Source organism: Oryctolagus cuniculus, chromosome 7 (genome assembly GCF_964237555.1).
Source record: "Oryctolagus cuniculus chromosome 7, mOryCun1.1, whole genome shotgun sequence".
Lineage (NCBI taxonomy): Eukaryota > Metazoa > Chordata > Mammalia > Lagomorpha > Leporidae > Oryctolagus > Oryctolagus cuniculus.
This window is the reverse complement of record NC_091438.1, coordinates 13581940-13603176: the sequence shown is the minus strand read 5'-3', so window position 1 is coordinate 13603176 and position 21237 is coordinate 13581940. Positions and strand designations below refer to the sequence as shown.

Below are 21237 nucleotides of genomic sequence, written 5' to 3'. Positions count from 1 at the left end.
CCTCAGACAGTACACGTTATTACTAGCCGGCACAAGGCACTCCTCTTGTTTTACTTCCTTTTTTATTTTTTATTTTTATTTTTTATTTTTTGACAGGCAGAGTGGACAGTGAGAGAGAGAGACAGAGAGAAAGGTCTTCCTTTGCCGTTGGTTCACCCTCCAATGACCGGCGTGCTGCGGCCGGTGCACTGCGCTGATCCGATGGCAGGAGCCAGGTACTTCTCCTGGTCTCTCATGGGGTGCAGGGCCCGAGGACTTGGGCCATCCTCCACAGCACTCCCTGGCCACAGCAGAGAGCTGGCCTGGAAGAGGGGTAACTGGGACAGAATCTGGCGCCCCGACCGGGACTAGAACCCGGTGTGCCGGCGCTGCAAGGCGGAGGATTAGCCTAGTAAGCCACGGCGCCGGCCATCCCGATATACTTTTTTAAAATATTTTTTTTTTACTTATTTGAAAGTCGGAGTTACATAGAAAGGAAGGAGAGGCAAAGAGAGAGGAAGAGAGAGAGGAGAAAGAAAGAGCGATCTTCCATCTGCTGGTTCACTCCTCAAATGGCTGCAATGGCCAGGGCAGTGCAGTCTCCCACATGGGTGCAGGGGCCAGGCACTTGGGTCATCCTCCAAGGCTTTCCCAGGCGTATTAGCAGGGAGCTTGATCGGAAGCAGAGCGGCCAGGGCTTGAACCAGCGCCCACATGGGACGCAGCATCACAGGCAGCGGCTTCACCTGCTGCAGCTCAGCGCCGGCCCCTCCCTTTGTCTTTCTGAGACCAGCGGAGTCTGGGGAGGATTTCTGTGGGGAGGGTGTCGACTTGGACTCCACGGAAGATGGGAGCCATGGAGGCTTCTGAGCTGAAGAGGGCCAGAGGGGGGTGGGAACAGACTGCAGCCCCGGGGGGCCACGGTGGGGCTGGGGAGAGGCGTGGGAGAAACAGCTCAGTGGAGGTGGCGCTGGACATGTCCCTCACAAAACCCCTGCAGGTTCAGCACCAGGGCTGCGGGCGCTGCGGTCTGAGCTGGGGACGGTGGTCAGGGCGGCGTGGCGATGACACGGGGCAAGGGGGAGGCGGGCACCTGCCACTTGGCCCTGCCTGGTTCCCGGTGGACAGAGGCCACGGAGGGCGGAGGAGAAGGGAATCCAGCCCGCCGCGGCCACCGGGCGATGCTGACTGCCCCGCGCCTCGCCGGCGGGGTGGGCTGCGGAGGGTCTGGGGGCCTGCGCCGGCGCCCCGGGCGTCACCACGCCGCGTCTGCTCTTCCTGCAGAGATCATGGAGGAGCACACCAAGGAGAACAGCTTCGCCTGGAGGGGGCGGCGCCGGGCGCGGGCGAGGGGCTGCCGCGCCTGGTGTCCCGCGGGCGGCCTCGCTGGGCACCGTCACCCTGGGCGCCACTGCCGCCGTCCTGGGGCTGCCCGCTGGGCCGGCGGATGGCGCCCGCCCCGGGCCCGGCCCGCGGCCGCACCTGGTCATCGCGGAGCAGCCCAAGCAGCGCGACATGCGCTTCCGCTACGAGTGCGAGGGCCGCTCTGCCGGCAGCATCCTGGGCGAGAGCAGCACGAGGCCAGCAAGACGCTGCCCGCCATCGAGGTGAGACGCGCCGGGCGGTCGGCATCCCTGCCCCTGCCCCTGCAGCGCCGGGACTGAAGACAGAGGCCTCGGGGTGGTGGGAGAAGGGCGGCCGAAGCGAGGCCTTCGGAACCGAGCCCGCGGGTCACGGTACCCAACGAGACCCGTTATCCTTGTCACATTAGAGAGCCATTTATTTCTTTGAAAAGCAGAGTTAGAGACGGAGCGCCCCTCCCGGCCGCCGGTTCCATCCACGCAGAATGCCCCGGGCCCGGCCGCTGCTCCGGCGCCGCGTGGTTCCGCGTCCCCCTGCTCTCGCAAGCAGCGCTGTGCAGCACGTGGTTGAGCGGCCGCGCCTTCCCTGAGCAACTTCTAGAAGGGGAATCTCTGGGCAAAGGGAACTCGCCCCTGGGGACACCCCGCGATGGCCCCCGGCTCTTCCTGCATCCGGGTCTCCCACGTGGCGGGCGCTTCCGGGTGTTGCTGCGCCTGCGCCGTGTGCCGTCCGCGCTCGAGGCCTGGGCCCCGCTGGCTCCTGTGGCCGCCACGCGTCCGCTTAGAGCCCACGCGTGTCCCCTCTCCTGCCTCCCCACTGCCCTCGGGGAGACCCCTTCCCTCGCAGCCCCTCCTGCCTGGCTGCCTCCAGCGCTGTCGCCCCTGCCTGGAGACCCTGCCCCTCACCAGGGCCCCTCGCCGAGCCCCAGCCCCCTGCCCGCTCGCCCGCTGAGCAGCCCCCTCCCCTTTTGTTCCTGAAGCTCCCTGCCCCAGTGCTGGGAGCTGGGAACTCAGTCCAGGCCCCGACCCCGAGCCCGCAGTAGCCTGGAAGCCGGCCCGGAGCCCGCGCCGGACTTGGCGCCCAGGGCTCTGCCATGGCCACTGGCCCGCAGCTCTACGCTCACATTTATTTGGGGGCTCAGTGGGTCCACGCTGTGCTCCCAGCCCGGGAGCGCCGACACAGTGGGTAGCAGTGTGGCTTTGGAGTGAGGGCAGGGATCAGAGCCCTGGCTCTGTCGCCCGTCACTCTGATGGGCCCGTCTGTGGAGCAGGTGCACACCGCAGCGCCCACCGCGTCCAGTTCCCGCTCCTGTGCCTGCCCGGTTGGCGTCCTCACTGCTGCTCGATTGCTCCAGGCACTGCGGCCTAAGGCAGGTGGCGCCCCAGACGCGCTGAGGAACGGGCTTCCTCCCACGTGCGTTTGCGGCCCTGGACAGAGGGACTGGCGGCTCTGGTGTGCCGAGAGCCGATCACCTGGCCCTTCCAAGCCTGCGCGCCTCCCATCTGTTTCTGCAGGTCGAGAGGGAATCCTTTGGAAGATGTATGTCCCAATTCTCTTGGCAGATTGTAATTGATGGCTGAATTTTCATGTGCTATTTTGTTTATTTGAAAGGCAGAGAGAGACAGAGACAGAGAGGAGAATTTTCCACCCCCACCCCTTCCCTGTGTCTCTGCACAGCTGGGTCCCTGAAGAATCACCAGGAGGTGGACATGAACGTGGTGAGGATCTGCTTCCAGGCCTCGTACCAGGACCAGCAGGGGCAGATGCGCCACATGGACCCCGTGCTCTCCGAGCCTGTCTACGACAAGAGTGAGTGGTGGCCGCTGTCCCGGGGCCCATGTGCAAGGACGGACACACAGGCAATGGCCGGTTCCTAGAAATCCTTACTTAGTTCTTTAAGAAGCAGAATGAGGGAGAGGGAGGGAGAAAGAGAGAGAGATCTGTCTGCGGGTTCATTCTGCAAATGGCTGCAAGAGCCAGGGCTGGGCCAGGCGGGTCTCCAGTGTGGGTGACAGGGGCCCCATACAGGTCTCCTATGTGGGTGCAGGGGCTCCATCCCGGTCTCCCGTGTGGGTGCAGGGGTTCCATCCGGGTCTCCCGTGTGGGTACAGGGGTTCCATCCAGGTCTCCCGTGTGGGTGCTGGGACCCTGTCCGGGTCTCCCATGTGGGTGCTGGGGCCCCATCCGGGTCTCCCGTGTGGGTGGCAGGGGCCCCATCTGGGTCTCCCTTGTGAGTACAGGGGTCCGGGCACTGGGGCCGTCATCCACTCCTTCCCAGGCCTTTGGCAAGGAGCAGGATCAGAAGTGGAGCAGCAGGGACTTGAACCTGTGAGGACTTCCCGAGTAGAGGCTCCTCCCTCTGCGACAAACCCTGCCCTAGCTTCTTCTGTGGAGACAGTAATGTGTTCCTCAGAATCCCAGGCAGGCTCTGCCTTGTCCCACTGGCGGGAACTTGTCTCATGGTGACTCCTAGCTACAGGGAGTCTGGGAAAGTGAGTCCAGGGAGGGGCCCAGGCGTGGACAAGGGCACCGGCTCCCCAGGGAGCACCACAGGCAAACAAGTGCAGGGGCTGCATTCAGGGATTTCAAAGTGCAGCTGATAGAGCAGCAGCCCAGGTGGGCATAGGGGGCAGGGGGGATCTGTCCCAGGTGGGCTTAGGGGGGCAGGGGCTGTGTCCCACGTGGGCTTAGGGGGGCAGGGGACTGTGTCTCAGGTGGGCTTGGTGGGGCAGGGCATCTGTCCCAGGTGGGCTTAGTGGGGCAGGAGGCTGTGTCCCAAGTTGTGTTTGGGGGGCAGGGGACTCTGTTGCAGGTGTGATTCGGGGGGCAGCGGGCTCTGTCCCAGGTGGGCTTAGCGAGGCAGGGGGCTCTGTCCTAGGTGGGCTTAGAGTGGCAGGAGTTTTGTCCAAGTGGGCATAGGGGTGCAGAGTACTCTGTCCCAGGTAGGCATTGGGGGGCATGGGTCTCTGTCCTAGGAGGGCTTTTGGGGGCAGGAGGTTCTGCCCCTGTGGGCTTGGCAGGTCAGGGGGCTGTGTTCCAAGTGGTCTTGCTGGGTCAGGGAGCTCTCTTCCAGGTGGGCTTAGCGGTGCAGGGGGCTGTGTCCCAGGTGCGCTTAGTGGGGCATCGGGCGCTGTACCAGGTTGGCTTCGGGCAGAAGGGGGCTCTTTTCCATGTGGGCTTCGGGGGGGGCAGGGGGCTGTGTCCCAGTAGACTTAGCGGGGAAGATCGCTCTGTCCCAGGTGGGCTTCAGGGACAGAGGGCTCTGTCCCAGGTGGGCTTAGTGGTGCAGGGAGCTCTGTCCCATGTGGGTTTCCGGGGACAGGGAGCTATGTCCTAGGTGGGCTTCAGGGGCAAGGGGCTCAGTCCCAAGTGGCCAAGTGGGGCAGGGGGCTCTGTCCCAGGTGGGTTGGTGGGGTAAGGGGCTGTGTCCCAGGTTGGTTTCGGGTGGCAGGGGGCTCATTCCCAGGTGGGCTTCAGGGGACAACGGCCTCTGTCCCAAGTGGGCTTAGCGGGGTAGGGGCCCCTGTCCCAGGTGGGCTTAGCAGGTCAGGAGTCTATCTCAGCTGGGCTTGGCGGCACAGGGGGCTCTATCCCAGGTGGGCTTCAGAGGACAGGGGGCTCTGTCCCACGTGGGCTTAGTGGGACAGGGGTTTCTGTCCCAGGGTGGCTTAAGGCCGCATGGGTCTCTGTCCCAGGTGGGTTTAGTGGGGCAGGGTGCTCTGTCCCTGTTGGGCATAGGAGGCAGCAGATCTGTCCCAGATTTGATTTGGGGGACAGGGGGCTCAGTCCCAGGTGAGCTTGTCGGGGTAGGAGGCTCTGTCCCAGATGGGCTTGGCAGGGCAAGGGGCTGTGTCCAAGGTGGACTTGGTGGGGTAGGTGGTTCTGTCCCAGGTGGGCTTAACGGGGCAGGGGGCTGTGTTCCTGGTGGGCTTCGGGGGGCAGGGGTCCCTGTCCGAGGTGTGCTTCAGGAGCCGGGAGTCTCTAACCCAGGTGGGCTTCGGGATCAGGGGCTCTGTCCCAGGTGGGCTTCATACAGCAGGGGGCTCTATCCCAGGTGGGCTTAGTGGGACAGGAGGCTCTGTAACAAGTGGGGTTTATGAGGCAGGGGGCTCTGTCATGGGTGGCCTAAGTGGGGCAGAGGGCTCTGTTCCAGTTGGGCTTAGCGGTACAGGGGGCTCTGTCCCAGGTGGGCTTCGTACAGCAGGGGGCTGTATCCCAGGTGGGCTTAGTGGGACAGGAGGCTCTGTCCCAAGTGGGCTTAGTGGGGCAGGAGGCTCTTGGCCAAGTGGGGTTAGGGGGGTAGGGGGCTATTTCCCAGGTGGGCTTCGGGCAGCAGGGGGCTCTGTTCCAGGTGGGCTTCGGGGACAAGGGGCTCTGTCCCAGGTGGGCTTCAGGTGGCAGGGGGCTCTATCCCAGGTGGGCTTAGGGGAGCAGGGGGCTCCATCACAGGTGGGCTCTGCGTTGCAGGGTTGCTGTCCCAGTTTGGCTTCGGGGGATAGGTGGCTCTGCCCAGGTGGGCTTCGGGCAGCAGGGGCCTCTGTCCTAGGTGAGCTTGTTGAGGTAGGAGGCTCTATCCCAGGTGGGCTTGGCAGGGCAAGGGGCTGTGTCCAAGGTGGACTTCGCAGAGTATGTGGTTCTGTCCCAGGTGGGCTTAACGGGGCAGGAGGTTGTGTTCCTGGTGGGTTTCAGGTTCAGGGTTCTCTGACCGAGGTGTGCCCCGGAGCCAGGAGTTTCTAACCCAGTTGGGCTTCAAGGGGCTGGGGCTCTGTCCCAGGTGGGCCTCGTACAGCCGGGGGCTCTGTCCCAAGTGGGCTTAGTGGGACAGGAGGCTCTTTCCCAAGTGGAGTTAGGGGGGTAGGGGGCTATGTCCCAGGTGGGCTTCGGGCAGAAGGGGGCTCTGTTCCAGGTGGGCTTCAGGGGCAGGGAGCTCTGTCCCAGGTTGGCTTCAGGTGGCAGTGTGCTCTATCCCAGGTGGGCTTCGGGCAGTAGGGGGCTCTGTCCCAGGTGGGCTTGGCGAGGCAAGGGGCTGTGTCTCATGTGGTCTTGGCTGGGCATTTGTTCTGTCCCAGGTGGGCTTAGTGGGGCAGGAGGTTTTACAGGTGGGGTTTGGGAGGCAGGGGGCTCTGTCATAGGTGGCCTAAGTAGGGCACAGGGCTCTGTCCCAGTTGGGCTTAGTGGTGCAGGGGGCTCTGTCCAGGTGGGCTTGGCAGGGCAGGGGGCTCTGTTCCAGGTGGGCTTAGTGGGTCGGGAGGCTCTGTCCCAAGTGGGTTTAAGGGGCCAGGGGGATCTGTCCTAGGTAGGCTTCGAAAGACAGTGGGCTCTGTCCCATGTGGGCTTTGGGGGGTAGGGGGCTCTGTCGCAGGTGGGCTTGCCGGGGCATGGTGCTCTGTCCCAGGTGGGCTTGGCTTAGCAGGTGGCTCTGTCCCAGGTGGGCTTAGAGGGACAGGAGGCTTTGTCCCAAGTGGGCTTAGGGGGCATGGGGTTCTTTCCTAGGTATGCTTTGGGGAGTAGGGGGCTCTGTCACAGTTGAGCTTGTGGGGGCAGGGGACTATGTCCTAGGTGGGCTTAGGGGCATAGGGCTCTTTCCCAGGTGTGCTTCGGAGGATAGTGGGCTATGTCCCAGGTAAGCTTATGGGGCCTGGGGACTCTGTCCCAGGTGGGCTTAGGGAGCATAGGGCTCTTTCTGAGGTGTGCTTCGGGTGTAGTGGGCTATGTTCCAGGTAAGCTTATGGGGGCAGGGACTATGTCCTAGGTGGGCTTCTGGGGACAAGTGGTTCTATCCCAGGTTAGCTAGGGGGACAGGAGGCTCTGTCCCAAGTGGGCATAGGGGGGCAGAGAACTCTGTCCTAAGTTTGCTTCGGGGGCAAGTGGTTCTGTCCCAGGTGGGCTTAGTGGGACAGGAGGCTGTGTCCCAAGTGGGCTTACTGGGGCAGGGCACTCTGTCCCAGATGGGCTTAGCCGGACAGGGAGCTCTTCCCCACGTGGACTGAGGAGGATACAGGGCTCTGTCCCAGGTGGGCTTGGCGGGGCAGGGTGCTCTGTCCAAGTGAGCTTCAGGGGTCAGGGGGCTCTGTCCCAGGTGGGCTTTGGGGGACAGTTGGCTCTGTTCTAGGTGGGTTTCAGGGGGCAGGGTCCTCTGTCACAAGTGGGCTTCGGAGGGCAGTGGACTCTGTCCCAGGTTGGCTTCGGGGGTCAGGGGGCACTGTCCCATGTGGTCTTTGGGGTGCAGTGGGTTCTGTCCCAGGTGGGCTTAATGTGGCAGGGGGCGCTGTCCGAGGTGGGTTCAGGGGACTAGGGGCTCTGTCCCTGGTGGGCTTTGGGGCCAGGGGGCTCTGTCCGAGGTAGGCTTTGGGGGGGTAGAGGGCTCTGTCCAAGGTGTGCTTCGGGGGGCTGGGTGCTTGGTCCCAGGTGGGCTTCGGGGAACAGGGGGCTCTGTCCCCGGTGGGCTTCGTGCAGCAGGGGGCTCTATCCCAGGTGGGCTTCAGAGGGCAGGGGGCTCTGTCCCACGTGGGCTTAGTGGGGCAGGGGTTTCTGTCCCAGGTGGGCTTCAGACAGCATGGGTCTCTGTCCCAGGTGTGCTTAGTGGGACAGGGGGCTCTGTCCCTGTTGGGCATAGGGGGGCATGGGTTTCTGTCCCAGATTTAATTCGGGGGACAGGGGCTCTGTCCCAGGTGGGCTTATCGGGGCAGTGGCTCTGTCCCAGGTGGGCTTGGCAGGTTAGGGGGCACTGTCCCAGGTGGGCTTTGGGGGACAAGGGGCTCTGTCTCAGGTGTGTTTCAGGGGCTGGGGGCTCTGTCCCAGGTGGGCTTTGGGTGGCAGTGTGCTCTGTCCCAGGTGTGCTTCGGGGAGCAGGGGTTTTGTACCCGGTGGGATTCGGGCAGCAGGGGGATCTGTCCCAGGTGGGCTTAGGAGAGCAGGGGCTCTGTCCCTGGAGGCTTGGTGGGGCAGGGCACTGTGTCCCAGGTGCGCTTCAGGAAGCAGGGGGCTCTGTCCCAGGTGGGCTTCTGGAAGCAAGGGGCTCTATCCCAGGTGGGCTTGGCGGTGCAAGGGGCTGTGTCCAAGGTAGGCTTGGTGGGGTAGGTAGTTCTATCCCAGGTGGGCTTGGCTGGGCAAGGGGCTGTGTCCAAGGTGGGCTTGGTGGGGTAGGTGGTTCTGTCCTAGGTGGGCTTAAGGGGGCAGGGGGCTGTGTTCCTGGTGGGCTTCGGGGGGCAGGGGCTCTGTCCCAGGTGTGCTTCAAGGGGCAGGGGACTCTGTCCCAGGTAGGCCTCGGTGGGGAGGGGGCTCTGTCTCAAGTGGGCTTCGTACAGCAGGGGGCTCTATCCCAGGTGGGCTTAGCGAGACAGGAGGCTCTGTCCCAAGTGGGCTTCGGGGGGCAGGGGGCTCTATCCCAGGTGGGCTTAGGGGAGCTGGGTGCTCTATCCCATGTGTGCTTGGCGTTGCATGGGGCTCTGTCCCAGGTGAGCTTGTCGAGGTAGTTGGCTCTGTCCCAGGTGGGCTTCGGCAGCAGGGGGCTCTGTCCTAGGTGAGCTTGTCGAGGTAAGAGGCTCTGTCCCAGGTGGGCTTGGCGGGGCAAGGGGCTGTGCCCCTGGTGGGCTTGGCGGGGTAGGTGGTTTTGCCCCAGGTAGGCTTAATGGGGTATGGGGCTGCGTTCCTGGTGTGCTTCGGGGGCAGGGGTCCCTGTCCGAGGTGTGCTTCAGGAGCCAGGAGTCTCTAACCCAGGTGGGCTTCGGGATCAGGGGCTCGGTCCCAGGTTGGCTTCAAGGGGCAGGGGCTCTGTCCCAGGTGGGCTTCATACAGCAGGGGGCTCTATCCCAGGTGGGCTTAGTGGGGCAGGAGGCTCTATCCCAAGTGGGCTTAGTGGGGCAGGAGGCTCTTTCCCAAGTGGGGTTGGGGGGTAGGAGTCTATGACCCCAGTGGTCTTCGGGTGGCAGGGGGCTCTATCCCTTGTGGGCTTAGGGGGGCAGGGGGCTCTGTCCCAGGTGTGCTTGCCGGTCCAGGGGCTGTGTCCCAGGTGGACTTGCTGGACAGGTTGTTCTGTCCCAGGTGGGCTTAGTGGGGCAGGAGGTTCTGTAACAAGTGGGGTTTATGAGGCAGGGGGCTCTGTCATAGGTGGCCTTAGTGGAGCACAGGGCTCTGTTCCAGTTGGGCTTAGCAGTGCAGGGAGCTCTGTCCCAGGTGGGCTTGGCAGGGCAGGTGTCTCTGTTCCTGGTGTGCTTTGGGAGCCGGGAGTCTCTAACTCAGGTGGGCTTTGGGATCAGGGGCTCTGTCCCAGGTGTGCTTCGTACAGCAGGGGGCTCTATCCCAGGTGGGCTTAGTGGGACAGGAGGCTCTGTCCCAAGTGGGCTTAGTGGGGCAGGAGGCTCCTTGCCAAGTGGGGTTAGGGGGGTAGGGGGCTATGTCCCTGGTGGGCTTCGGGCGACAGGGGGCTCTGTTCCAGGTGGGCTTCGGGGGCAGGGGACTCTGTCCCAGGTGGGCTTCAGGTGGCAGGTGGCTCTATCCCATGTGGCTTAGGGGGGCAGGGGGCTCTGTCCCAGGTGGGCTTGGCGAGGCAAGGGGCTGTGTCCAAAGTGGGCTTGGCGGAGTAGGTGGTTCTGTCCCAGGTGGGCTTAACGGGGCAAGGGGCTGTGTTCCTGGTGGGCTTCGGGGGTCAGGGGTCTCTGTCCGAGTTGTGCTTTGGGAGCCAGGAGTCTCTAACCCAGGTGGGCTTTGGGATCAGGGGCTCGGTCCCAGGTTGGCTTCGAGGGGCAGGGGCTCTGTCCCAGGTGGGCTTCGTACAGCAGGGGGCTCTATCCCAGGTGGGCTTAGTGGGGCAGGAGGCTCTTTCCCAAGTGGCGTTAGGGGGGTAGAGGGCTATGTCCCAAGTGGGCTTCGGGCGCCAGGGGCCTCTGTCCCAGGTTCGCTTGCCAGGCAGGGGGCTGTGTCCCAGGTGGACTTGACTGGGCAAGTTGTTCTGTCCCAGGTGGGCTTAGTGAGGCAGGAGGTTCTGTAACAAGTGGGGTTTGGGGGGAGGGGGCTCTGTCGTAGTTTGCCTAAGTGTGGCACAGGGCTCTGTCCCAGTTGGGCTTAGCGGTGTAGGGGGCTCTGTCCAGGTGGGCTTGGCAGGGCAGGGGGCTCTGTTCCAGGTGGGCTTAGTGGGTCGGGAGGCTCTGTCCCAAGTGGGTTTAGGGGGCCAGGGGGATCTGTCCTAGGTAGGCTTTGAAAGACAGTGGGCTCTGTCCCATGTGGGCTTTGGGGGGTAGGGGGCTCTGTCGCAGGTGGGCTTGCCGGGCATGGTGCTCTGTCCCAGGTGGGCTTGGCTTAGCAGGTGGCTCTGTCCCAGGTGGGCTTAGAGGGACAGGAGGCTTTGTCCCAAGTGGGCTTAGGGGGCATGGGGTTCTTTCCTAGGTGTGCTTTGGGGGGTAGGGGACTCTGTCACAGTTGAGCTTATGGGAGCAGGGGACTCTGTCCCAGGTGGGCGTAAGGGGACAATGGACTCTGTCCTAGGTGGGCTTAGTGTGGCAGGGAACTCCGTCCCAGGTGGGCTTATTGGGCAAGGGTCTCTGTCCCAGGTGGGCTTTGGGGGGCAAGGGTTTCTGTCATACGTGGGCTTAGTGTGCCAGGGTGCTCTGTACTAGGTAGGCTTATTGGGGAAGGGGGCTCTGTCCCAGGTGGGCTTAACGGGACAGGAGGCTCCATCCCAAGTGGGCTTCTGGAGTCAGGGGGCTCTGTCCCAGTGGGCTTGGTGGGGCAGGGGGCTCTGTTCCAATTGGGCTTCGGGCGGCATAAGGCTCTGTCCCAGGTGAACTTAGTGTGGCAGGGGGCTGTGTCCCAGGTGGGCTTGGCTGGGCAGGTTGTTCTGGCCCAGGTGGACTTAGTGGGTCAGGAGGCTCTGTCCCAAGTGGGAATAGTGGGGCAGGGGGATCTATTCTAGGTGGGCTTCGAAAGGCACTGGGCTCTGTCCCGTGTGGGTTTTGAGGTGCAGGGTGCTCTGTCCCAGGTGTGCTTGCTGGGGCATGGGGCTCTGTCCCAGGTGGGCTTCGGGTGGCAGGGGCTCTGTCCCAGGTGGGCTAAGTGGGACAGGAGGCTTTGTCCCAAGCGGGCTTAAGGGGCCAGGGGGCTATGTCCCAGGTAAGCTTATGGGGGCAGGGAACTCTGTCCCAGGTGGGCTTCAGGGGCAAGTGGTTCTGTCCCAGGTGGGCTTAGGGGGACAGGAGGCTGTGTCCCAAGTGGGTTTAGGGGGACATGGACTCTGTCCCAAGTTTGCTTCGGGGGGCAGGGAGCTCTTTCCCACATGGGCTGAGGAAGATAGAGGGCTCTGTCCCAGGTGGGCTTGGCGGGGCAGGGTGCTCTGTCCAAGTGAGCTTCGGGGGTCAGGGGGCTCTGTTCTAGGTGGGTTTCAGGGGGCAGGGTCCTCTGTCACAGGTGGGCTTCGGCGGGCAGTGGGCTCTGTCCCAGGTTGGCTTCGGGGTTCAGGGGACTCTGTCCCAGTGAGCTTGGTGGGGCAGGGGCTCTGTCCCATGTATTCTTTGGGGTGCAGTGGGTTCTGTCCCAGGTGGGCTTAGTGGGGCACGAGATTCTATCCGAGGTGGGCTTCAGGAGGCAGGAGGCTCTGTCCCAAGAGGTGTTAGGGAGCATGTGGGGCCTGTCCAGGTGGGTTTTGGGGGTCAGGGTGCCCTTTCCCAGGTGTGCTTAGCGGGGCGGGGGGCTCTGTCCCAGGTGGGCTTCGGAGGCAGGGGCTCTGTCTCATGTGTGTTTAAGGCGCAGGGGGCTCTGTCCTCCATGGGCTTCATGCAGCAGGGGGCTCTATCCCAGGTGGGCTTCAGAGGGCAAGGCGCTCTGTCCCACGTGGGCTTAGTGGGGCAGGGATTTCTGTCCCAGGTGGGCTTCAGGCAGCAGGGGGCTCAGTCCCAGGTGAGCTTATCGGGGCAGGGGCTCTGTCCCAGGTGGGCTTCGGGGTTCAGGGGTCTGTCCCAGGTGTGCTTCGGGGAGTAGGGGTTTTGTACCTGGTGGGTTTCAGACAGCAGGGGGATCTGTCCCAGGTGGGCTTAGGAGAGCAGGGGCTCTGTCCCTGGAGGCTTGGTGCTGCAGGGCGCTGTGTCCCAGGTGGGCTTCGGGCAGCAAGGGTCTCTGTCCCAGGTGGGCTTCTGGCAGCAGGGGGCTCTATCCCAGGTGGGCTTGGCATTGCAAGGGGTGCTGTCCCAGTTGGGCTTCGGGGGTGTCAGTTGGCTCTGTCCCAGGTGAGCTTGTTGGGTTAGGAGGCTCTGTCCCAGGTGGGCTTGGCAGGGCAATGGGCTGTGTCGAAAGTGGGCTTGGTTGGGTAAGTGGTTCTGTCCCAGGTGGGCTTAACTGGGCAGGGGGCTGTGTTCCTGGTGGGCTTTGGGGGGCAGTGGTCTCTGTCCCAGGTGTGATTCGAAGGGGCAGGGGCTTTGTCCCAGGTGGGCTTCGTACAGCAGGTGGCTCTGTCCCAAGTGGGCTTAGTGGGACAGGAGGCTCTTTCCCAACTGGGGTTAGAGGGGTAGGGGTCTATGTCCCAAGTGCGCTTCGGGCGGCAGGGGGCTCTGTCCCAGGTGGGATTCAGGGGCAGGGGGCTCTATCCCAGGTGGGCTTAAGGGGGCAGGGGGCTCTGTCCCAGGTGCGCTTGCCAGTCAGGGGGCTGTGTCCCAGGTGGAATTGGCTGGGCAGGTTGTTCTGTCCCAGGTGGGCTTAGTGAGGCAGGAGGTTCTGTAACAAGTGGGGTTTGTGGGGTGGGGGCTCTGTCATAGGTGGCCTTAGTGGGGCACAGGGCTCTGTCCCAGGTGGGCTTGGCGGGGCAGGGGGCTCTGTTCCAGGTGGGCTTAGTGGGTTGGGAGGCTCTGTCCCAAGTATGCTTAGGAGGGCAGGGGGATCCTTTCTAGGTAGGCTTTGAAAGGCAGTGGACTCTGTCCCATGTTGTCTTTGAGGGGCAGGGGGACTGTTGCAGGTGGGCTTGCCGGGGCATGGTGCTCTGTCCCAGGTGGGCTTAGATGGACAGGAGGCTTTTTCCAAGTGGGTTTAGGTGTTCTTATGGCTCTTTCCCAGGTGTGCTTCGGGGGGTAGGGGGCTCTGTCAGAGGTGAGCTTATGGGGGCAAGGAACTCTGTCCCAGGTGGGCTTTGGGGGAGAGAGGGGACTCTGTACCAGGTGGGCATAAGGGGACAGTGGACTCTTTCCTAGGTGGGCTTATTGGGGCAAGGGATTCTGTCCCAGGTGGGCTTATTGGGGCAAGGGCCTCTGTCCCAGGTGGGCTTGGTGGGGCAGGGGGCTCTGTTCAAGTGGGCTTCGGGGAACAGATGGCTCTGTCCTGGTGGGCTTAGGGGGTCAGGTTGCTCTGTCCTAAGTGGGCTTAGTGGGGCAGTTGGCTCTGTTCTAGGTGGGTTTCAGGGGGCAGGGTCCTCTGTCACAGGTGGGCTTCGGCAGGCAGTGGGCTCTGTCCCAGGTTGGCTTCGGGGTTCAGGGGACTCTGTCCCAGTGGGCTTGGTGGGGCAGGGGCTCTGTCCCATGTATTCTTTGGGGTGCAGTGGGTTCTGTCCCAGGTGGGCTTAGTGTGGCAGGGGGCTCTGTCCCAGATGGGCTTACTGGGGCATGAGTTTCTATCCAAGGTGGGCTTCAGGAGGCAGAAGGCTCTGTCCCAAGTGGGGTTAGGGAGCAGGAGGGTCTGTACCAGGTGGGCTTCGGGGGTCAGGGGGCTCTTTCCCAGGTGTGCTTAGCGGGGCAGGGGGCTCTGGCCCAGGTGGGCTTCGGGGGACTAGGGGCTCTGTCCCAGGTGGGCTTTGGGGGGGTAGAGGGCTCTGTCCAAGGTGTGCTTCGGGGGGCCGGGTGCTTGGTCCCAGGTGGGCTTCGGGGAACAGGGGGCTCTGTCCCCCGTGGGCATCGTGCAGCAGGGGCTCTATGCCAGGTGGGCTTCAGAGGGCAAGGGGCTCTGTCCCACATGGGCTTAGTGGGGCAGGGGTTTCTGTCCCAGATGGGCTTCAGGCAGCAGGTGTCTGTCCCAGGTGGGCTTAGTGGGGCAGGGGTTTCTGTCCCAGGTGGGCTTCAGGCAGCAGGAGCTCTGTCCCAGGTGGGCTTAGTAGGGCAGGGGGCTCTGTCCCAGTTGGACATAGGGGGGCCGGGGATCTATCCCAGATGGGCTTTGGGGGACAAGGGGCTCTGTCCCTGGTGGGCTTGGCAGGTTAGGGGGCTCTTTCCCAAGTGGGCTTTGGGGGACTAGGGGCTCTGTCCCAGGTGGGCTTTGGGGGCAGGGGCTCTGTCTCATGTGTGTTTAAGGCACAGGGGTTCTTTCCACGCTGGGATTAGTTTGGCAGGGGGCTCTGTCTAGGTGGGCTTCGTGCAGCAGGGGGCTGTATCTCAGGTGGGCTTAGTGGGACAGGAGGCTCTGTCCCAAGTGGCTTAGTGGTACAGGAGGCTCTTTCCCAAGTGGGGTTAGGAGGATAGGGGGCTCTATCCCAGGTGGGCTTAGGGGGGCAGGGGGCTCTATCCCAGGTGGGCTTCTGGGGCAGTGTCTCTGTCCCAGATGTACTTTGGGGGAGACTGGGGGCTCTGTCCCAGGTGGGCATAGGGGCATAGTGGACCTTTTCCTTGGTGGTCTTAGTGCGTCAGGGGCCTCTGTCTTGTTGGGCTTATTGGGGCAGGGTTTTTCCCAAGTGAGCTTCGGGGGCAGGGACCTTTATCCTACATGGGCTTAGTGGGACAGGGGGCTCTGTCCCAGGTGGGCTTCAGTGGGCAAGGGGCTCTGTCCCAGGTGGGCTTAGTGGGGCTGAGGGCTCTGTAAGAGGTGGGCATTGGGCGGCAGGGTGCTTTTCCCAGGAGTGCTTTGGGGGGCAGGGAGCTCTGTCCCAGGTGGGCTTCAGGGGGCAAGGGGCTCTGTCCCAGGTGGGCTTAGTGGGGCAGGAGGTTCTGTCCCAGGTGGGTTTTGGGTGGCAGGGGGCTCTGTCCCAGGTGGGCTTCAGGGGGCAAGGGGCTCTGTCCCAGGAGGGCTTAGTGGGGCAGGGGCCTCTCTCCCAGGCAGGCTTAGCAGGGTAGTAGGCTCTGTCCCAGGTGGGCATTGGGGTGAGAATGGTGTCTTTGTCCCAGGTGGGAATAGGGTCACAGTGGACCTTGTCCTAGGTGGTCTTAGTGGGGCAGGTGTCTCTGTCCCAGGGGGGCCTGTTGGGGCAGGGGGTTTTCCCAGGTGGGCTTCGGGGGACAGGGATCTCTATCCTACTTGGGCTTAGTGGGGCATGCAAAGTGCTCTGTCCTAGGTGGCCTTAGCAGGGTAGGGTGCTCTGTCCCAGGTGCCCTTCGGGGGCAGGGGGCTCTATCCCAGGTGGGCTTATGGGGCAAGGGAATCTGTCCCAGTTGGGCTTACTGGGGCAGGGGGCTCTGTCCCAAGTGGGCATAGTGGGGCAGGGGGCTCTGTCCCAGCTGGCCTCCGGGGGCATGAGGTTCTGTTCCAGGTGGGCTCTGGAGCTGGGAGCTGTGTCTCATTTGGGCTTAGTGGGGTAGGTGGCTCTGTCCCAGGTAGCCTTAGCATTTCAGGGGGCTCTGTCCCAGGTGGGCTTAGCGGGGCAGGGAGCTCTGTCCCAAGTGGGGTTCGGAGGGCAGGGGGCTCTGTCCCCAATGGACTTGTCAAGGCAGGGGGCTCTGTCCCAGGTGGGCTTAGTGGGGTAGGAGGCTCTGTCCCAGGTGGGCTTCGGGGGGGAGTTGGCTCTGTACCAGGTGTCCTTAACAGGACAGGTGCTTCTGTCCCAGGTGGGCTTGGTGGGGCAGGGGTCTCTGTCCTAGGTGGCTTATAGTGGCAGTGGGCCCTGTCCCAGGTATGCTTAGTGGGGCATGGGCATCTCTCCCAGGTGGGCTTCAGGGGGCAGGGTGCTCTGTCCCAGGTGGGCTTGGCAGGGTAGGGGTTTCTGTCCCAGGTGGGCTTGGCAGGGCAGTGGGCTCTGTCCCAGGTGGGATTCGGGTGGCAGGGGGCTCTGTGCCAAGTGGGCTTAGCAGGCTGTGGGCTCTGTCCCAGGTGTGCTTCAGGGGGCAGGGGGCTCTGTCCCAGGTGGGCTTTTGGGAGCTATGGGGCTCTGTCCCAGGTGGGCTTATAGTGGCAGTGGTCCTGTCCTAGTTGGGCTTAGTGGGGCAGGAAGCTCTGTCCCAGGTGGGCTTCGGGGGTCATGGGGCTCTGTTCCAGGTAGGCTTGGGGGGGCAGGGGGCTCTGTTCTAATTGGGTTTCGTGGGGCAAGTAGTTCTGTCCCAGGTGGGCTTCGTTGGGGCAGGGGGCTCTGTCCCAATTGGACTCGGGGGCAGGGGGCTCTGTCACAGGTGGGCTTAGTGTGACAGAGGGCTGTGACCCAGCTGGACTTAGTTGTGCAGGGGTTCTGTCCCAGGTGGACTTAGAGTGGCAGGGGGCTCTGTCCCAGGTGGGCTTAGCAGGGCTGGGAGCTCTGTCCCAGATGGCATTAGTGGGTACAGAGGGCTCTGTCCCAAGTGGCCTTGGCGGGGCACTGGGCTCTTTCCCAAGTGGGTTCGGGGGGTAGGGTGCTCTGTCCAAGATGGGCTTGGTGGGGCGGGGGGCTCTGTCCCAGCTGTCTTAGTGCTAAGGAGGCTCTGTCCCAGTTGGGCACGGCAGGGCAGCGAACTCTGTCCCAGGTAGACTTCGGGTGGCAGGGGGCTCTGTCCCAGATGGTCTTGGTGGGGCAGGGGGCTCTTTCCCAGGTGAGCTTCGGGTGTCAGGAGGCTCTGTCCCAGGTGGCCTTAGCGGGACAGGGGCTGTTGTCCAATGTGGGCTTAACGGGGCATGGGCCTCTGTCCCAGGTGGGCTTGGTGGGGCAGGGGGCTGTGTCCCAGGTGGGCCTAATGGGGCAGGAGGCTCTGTCCCAGGTGGGCTTAGCGGGGCAGGGGCCTCTGTCCCAGGTGGGCTTAGCGGGGCAGGGGGCTCTGTCCCAGGTTGGCTTCCGGGGTCAAGAGGCTCTGTCCCAGGTGGTCTTATCAGGGAAGGGGCCTCTGTCCCATGTGGGCTTAATGGTGCAGGGGCTCTTTTCCTGGTGGGCTTTGGGAGGCAGGGGGCTCTGTCCCAGCTTTGCTTCGGGAGCCAAGAGTCTCTGACCAAGGTGGGCTTCAGGGTCAGGGGGCTCTGTCCTACATTGGCTCGTGCTTCAGGGGGCTCTATCCCAGTTGGGATTCAGGGGCAAGGTGCTCTGTCCCAGGTGGCCTTAGCTGGGTAGGGTGCTCTGTTCCAGGTGGGCTTAGTGGGGCAGGGGGTTCTGTCCCAGGTGGTCTTCTGGCTGCAGGAGGCTGTGTCCTAGGTGTGCTTCAGGGGGCAGGGGGCTCTGTCCAAGGAGGACTTAGCAGGGCAGGGGCCTCTCTCCCAGGTGGGCTTAGGGGAGCAGTGGGCTCTGTCCCAGGTGGGCTTCAGGGGGCACAGGGTTCTGTCCCAAGTGGGCTTATAGGAACAGAGGGCTCTGTCCCAGGTGTGCTTCGGGGGTCGGGGGTCATGGGGCTCTGACCCAGGTGGCCTTAGCAGCCCCAAGGTGGGCTTAGCCAGGCATGGGCCTCTGTCCCAGGTGGGCTTGGCGGGGCAGGGGGCTGTGTCCTAGGTGGGCTCAATGGGGCAGGAAGTTCTGTCCCAGCTGGGCTTAGGGGGGCAGGGGGCTCTGTCTCAGGTGGCCTTAGCAGGGAAGGGGCCTTTGTCCCAGGTGGGCTTAGCACGGCAGTGGCCTCTGTCCCAAGTGGGCTTAGTGAGTCCGTGGGCTCTGTCCCAGGTCGGTTTTGGGGCGCAGGGGGCTCTGTCCTAGGTGGGCTTCATGCATCAGGGGGCTCTATCCCAGGTTTGATTCAGAGGGCAAAGTGCTCTGTCCTAGGTGGCCTTAGCAGGGAAGGGTGCTCTGTCCCAGGTTGGCTTGGCAGGGCTTGGGGCTCTGTCCCAGGTGGGCTTGGCAGGGCAGGGAGCTCTGTCCCAGGTGGGCTTAGTGGGGCAGGGGGCTCTGTCCCAGGTGCGCTTAGTGGGACAGAGGGCTCTGTCCCAGTTGTGCTTAGTGGGGCAGGGGGCTCTCTTCCAGATGGGCTTCGAGGGGCAGGGTGCTCTGTCTCAGTGGGCTTGGTGGGGCAGGGGCTCTCTCCCATGTGCTCTTTGGGGTGCAGTGGGCTCTGTCCCAGGTAAGCTTAGCAGGGCAGGGGATTCTGTCCCATGTGGGCTTGGCTTGGCAGGGGGCTGTGTCCTAGGTGTGCTTAGTAGGGCAGGAGGCTTTGTCCGAAGTTTGCTTAGCAGGGCAGGGGGCTCTGTCCCAGGTGGGCTTCAGGCGGCAGGGGGCTCTCTCCTAGGTGGGCTTCGGAGGCAGGAGGCTCTGTCCCAGGTGGGCTTGGTGGGGCCGTGGGCTCTGTCCCAGATGGGCTCGGTGAGGTAGGTGGCTCTGTCTCTGGTGGCCTTAGCAGGGCAGAGGACTCTGTCCCAGGTGGGCTTAACGGGGCAGGGAGCTCTGGTTACTTGTGGGCTTCGGGGGGCAGGGGGCTCTGACCCAGGTTTGCTTCGGGAGCCAGGAGTCTAGACCCAGGTGGGCTTCGGGGTCAGGGGCTGTGTCCCAGGTGGGCTTAGTGGGGCACGAGGTTCTCTCCGAGGTGGGCTTCATGGGCAGGAGGCTCTTTCCCAAGTGGATTTAGGGGGCAGGGGCCCTGTCCCAGGTGGACTTCAGGGGGCAGTGGGCTCTGTCCCAGATGGTTTTGGTGGGCCTTGGGGCTCTGTCCCCGGTGGGCTTAAGGGGCCAGGGGGCTCTGTCCCAGGTGGGCTTAATGGGACAGGAGGCTCTGTCCAAAGTTGGCTTGGCAGGGCAGGAGGCTCTGTCCCAGGTGGGGTTCGGGGTGATAGGGGCTCTGTCCCAGGTGGGCTTAGTGAGGCCGTGGGCTCTGTCCCAGGTGGGCTTCTGGGGGCAGGGGGCTCTGTCCCAGGGGGTCTTATGGGAGCAGGGGCCTCTGTCCCAGGTGGGCTTAACGGGGCAGTGGGCTCCATTGCTGGTGGGCTTTGGGAGGCAGGGGGCTCTGTCCCAAGTTTCTTCAGGAGCCAGGAGTCTCTGACCCAGGTGGGCATCAGCGTCAGGGGCTCTGTCCCAGGTGGGCTTCGAAGGGAGGGTCTCTGTCCCAGGTATGCTTGGCTTGGCAGGGGCCTCTGTCCCAGGTGGGCTTAACGGGGCAGGGGGCTCTGGTTTCTTGTGGGTGTCAGGGGGCAGGAGGCTCTGTCCCAGGTTTGCTTAGGGATCCAGGAATCTAGACCCAGGTGGGCTTCAGGGTCAGGGGCTCTGTCCCAGGTGGGCTTCGGGGTCAGGGGCTCTGTCCCAGGTGGGCTTCGAGGGGCAGTGGGCTCCGTACCTGGTGTGCTTGGCGGGGCAGGGGGCTCTGTCCCAGGTGAGCTTAGTGGGGCACGAGGTTCTCTCTGAGGTGGGCCTCGTGGGGCAGGAGGCTCTTTCCCAAGTGGGTGTAGGGGGCAGGGGCCCTGTCCCAGGTGGACTTCGGGGGCAGTGGGCTCTGTCCCAGGTGGTTTTGGCAGAGCTTGGGGTTCTGTCACAGGTGGGCTAAAGGGGGCAGGGGGCTCTGTCCCAGGTTGGCTTAGGGGGCAAAGTGCTCTGTCCCAGATGGGGTTGGCGGGGCAGGGGGCTCTGTCCCAGCTGTCTTCATGCAAAGGAGGCTCTGTCCCAGTTGGGCTTAGCAGGTTACGGAGCTCTGTCCCATGTGAGCCTCGGAGGGCAGGGGGCTCTGTCCCAGATGGTCTTGGCGGGGCAGGTGGTTCTTTCCCAGGTGGGCTTAGTGGGGCAGGAGGCTCTGTCCCAGGTGGGCTTAGCAGGGCATGGGCCTCTGTCCCAGGTGGGCTTCGGGGGGCAGGTTTCTCTGTCCCAGGAGGGCTTGGCAGGGCAGGGAGCTCTGTCCCAGGTGGGCTTGGTGGGGCAAGGGACTCTGTCCCAGTTGGGCTTAGGGGGACAGGGGGATCTGTCCCAGGTAGGATTTGGGGGACAGGGGGCTCTGTCCCAGGTGGGGTTTGGGGGATAAGGGGCTCTGTCCCAGGTGGGCTTAGCGGGGCATGGGCCTCTGTGCCAGGTGTGCTTCGGGGGGCAGGTTTCTCTGTCCCAGGAGGGCTTGGCGGGGCAGGGGGCTCTGTCCCAGATGGGCTTGGTGGGGCAAGGGACTCTGTCCCAGTTGGGCTTAGGGGGACAGGGGGATCTGTCCCAGGTAGGATTCGGGGGACAGGGGGCTCTGTCCCAGGTGAGCTTTTGGGGGTAAGGGGCTCTGTCCCAGGTGGGCTTAGCGGGGCAGGGGGCTCTGTCCCAGGTGTGCTTCAGGGGGCAGGGAGCTCTGTCCCAGATTGGTTTAGCAGGGCAGGGGCTCTGTCCCAGGTGGGCTACAGGGGCCAGGGAGCTCTTTCCCAAGTGGGCTTCGGGAAGCTGGGTACACTGTCCTTGGTGGGCTTAGTGGGGCAAGAGGCTCGGTCGCAGGTAGGCTTTGGAGGTCAAGGGGCTCTGTCCAAGGTGGGTTTTGGGATGCAGAGTTCTGTCCCAGGTGTGCTTCGGGGGGCCGGGTGCTCGGTCCCAGGTGGACTTCGGGGAGCAGGGTGCTCTGTCCCCGGTGGTCTTTGGGGAACAGGGGACTCTGTCCTCGGTGAGCTTTGGGTGCAGGGTCTCTGTCCTAGGTGGGCTTCGTCCAGGAGGGTGCTGTATCCCAGGTAGGCTTCAGGGGGCAAGGGGCTCTGTCCCAGGTGGCCTTAGCATGGCAGGGGCCTCTGTCCCATGTGGGCTTAATGGGGCAGAAGGCTCTGTCCCAGGTGGGCTTCAGGGGGGAAGGGGCTCTATACCAGGAGGGCTTAGCAGGGCAGGGGCCTGTCTCCCAGGTGGGCTTAGCAGGGCAGTGGGCTCTGTCCTAGATGGGCTTCTGGGGGCAGGGTCTCTGTCCCAATGGG

The 21237-nt window shown here is 63.7% G+C and overlaps 1 non-coding gene across 1 annotated transcript in view; it reads left to right on the top strand.

Annotated features, from left to right (window-relative positions):
• The first annotated feature begins 1599 nt into the window (after positions 1–1599).
• LOC103345903 (uncharacterized) overlaps positions 1600–21237 on the top strand; it is a 47909-nt gene continuing 28271 nt past the window's right edge. Inside the window, exons 1-2 of the transcript XR_011390281.1 lie at positions 1600–2880; positions 3019–3150. This is a non-coding gene — a transcript (uncharacterized protein). The remainder of the gene's footprint in view (positions 2881–3018; positions 3151–21237) is intronic.